This window comes from Mustela nivalis, assembly GCF_964662115.1.
Source record: "Mustela nivalis genome assembly, chromosome: 1".
NCBI lineage: Eukaryota > Metazoa > Chordata > Mammalia > Carnivora > Mustelidae > Mustela > Mustela nivalis.
This window is the reverse complement of record NC_139020.1, coordinates 201,529,332-201,531,735: the sequence shown is the minus strand read 5'-3', so window position 1 is coordinate 201,531,735 and position 2,404 is coordinate 201,529,332.

The window sequence follows — 2,404 nt, the reverse complement described above, 5'->3', positions numbered from 1 at the left end:
CTATGTCCTTCTTTTCTGCGACTTTTTTTTTTTTAAGATTTTTTATTTATGTATTTGACAGACAGAGATCACAAGTAGGCAGAGAGGCAGGCAGAGAGAGAGGAGGAAGCAGGCTCTGCTGAGCAGAGAGCCCCATGTGGGGCTCGATCCCAGGACCCTGAGACCATGACCTGAGCCAAAGGCAGAGGCTCAACCCACCAAGCCACCCAGGCGCCCCTCTTTTCTGCGACTTTAACCCCCAACCTCCACTCCCTGTGAACCAAAAACGGTTAGAGTTGAGGTTATTTTGACAGATTTTTTTAATATATTCTTGAATAAACCTTTTTTTTCTTCTTTTTTTTTCTTTAAAGTAGGCCCCACACCCAGTGTGGGGCTTGAACTCAAGACTCTGAAATCAAGAGTCACATGCTCAGAGCACTCAATGGGTTGAGCGTCCACTTCTTGGTTTGGGCTCAGGTGGTGATGTCAGGGCGGTGGGATGGAGCCCGGCCTCCGGCTCTGTGCTGGGAGTAGAGCCTGCTTGGGAGTCTCTCTCTACCCCTCCCCTACCTCTCCCTCTGGGGTTGGGGGGCAGTCAGAGCTCGAAAGATTGAGCCAGCTAGATACCCCTTGAATAACCCTTTTTAATGTGTTTATTATTTGCATTATTACTACATACAGGTCTTCTAGAAAACTCCCAACTGCACAGAGGGTTGCGGTGAGAAGTAGGTCCCCCTGCCAGTTCCCTCCGCTGAGATGTCTTCTGTTACCAGTTTCTCATGTGTCCTTCCGGAGACATCCTGTGCATGAACACTTGCTCCTTTTGAGGACATAGGTGGCTCGCCACATCCCCAGTCAGCACGGGTTGCGTCCTGCTGCAGCGAGCAGGGCCGCAGAGGCCCGCTGTTTGTCCCCGGTGCCCTGCCAGCGTGCCACGTGCCAGGGGCTCCACTCTGAAGCTGGTTTAGGAGCGAGATTGGCTGTCTGCGGGGCCCAAGGTCGAGGCCGTCAGAGGTCTCACGTCAGCCACTGAGACTTGCTTCTGCTGCAGCCCGGCTCCTGGACCAACTTGCAGGGCCCGGCCAGCCAGAGGCAGGAAGTAGGAGCCTCCACGTGCCAGGGGAGGGGTGACTGGGTGAGCATGTGTGCCTGGGTGGGCGCACTCTGCAGGGTCAGCCTCGGTGGCCTGGAGCCGCTTGGCCTGCTGCTTTCTTCCAGCCGGATTTCTTATACCTTCGTCCCCACTGCGTATGGTTGATCTCATTGTTCAGCCACAGTTTGGTGTTTCCCCCAGGGTGGTGGCCTGTGATGACCTCTACCCATCCTTTATTGATGGCCATCAGGGTTGTTCGATGACAGTGTGGTGGCAGCTCCTGGGGCCCATCCAGCTTGCCTCTCATGTCCTACCGATTTCTGTCAGTCCCACCTCTCGTCCCAGCCCCTGAGCCTCAGAAGATGGGGATCAAATCCCCATTTTCCCCCAACCACCGTTGCATCCCCTAAAATACAGAGGTGGGTACATGACCCCATTTGAGCCCATGACAGCAGGGGAGATGTTTGTTAATCCCTTCCAGGGAGAACGTCTAGAGGCACCCTCCCTTTCTCCCACTGGTCTTGAGGGAAGAAACACCAGCACAGGCAATTGGTGGGACTGTCCTACGATCACAAGATAGGAAGTGATCCCCGGATGAAGGTGACATGCAGAAAACAGAGAAGGAGTGGGATTATTGGTGATGTTGTCTGGGCTGCTGGATCCAGCTCTGCCTGAAGCTCTCGACTACTTCTCAATGTCTAGCAATAGGAGTGGCTATATCCTGTCTATTGAAGACAGTTAGGGTTGAGCTTCCTGGCATTTTCTGAAACAAATCTTGTATATGCCTCTTTGCTTCTATGCACTAGTGTGTCTATGGTCTTTCAGGAACAATTTGTTAAGAAAAGATCAGGGGATATGTTAACCGACGCTGCCAGTGCCCCTCACTAAGTCCAGCGTTCATGGTTGCCAAAACTGCTGTGGGCTGTAAGCCCCTGCAGCCTGGTCTGGGGGCCCCTGTGAAGAAGCCCTGACACCCCAGGAGTGGCCCTCAGCGGATGATTGTGGACAGCTTCTCACCACTGGGGTGGGTCACTCAAGGGAGATCCACTGTCACCCGAGGGCCCCCCACAGGACCAAGCCCAGGTGGCCCACTTCCTCACCTGTTCATCGGCACCTCCACAGGGCTCCTCCCTCCCTGTTTCATGTCTCTGGCCCCAGGGAGTCTCCCTGGGGTGGCCTCCCAAGTAAACCATGGGCCCTGAGTTATCTTTGAAGGGAATCTATCCAGGGAAGGATAGAAATGCCAGATACTCCTGCAAGGACGTGGTAGCATATTTTTTTTTTTAAAGATTTATTCATTTATTTTAGAGCAAGAGAACGTGTGCGCGTGAT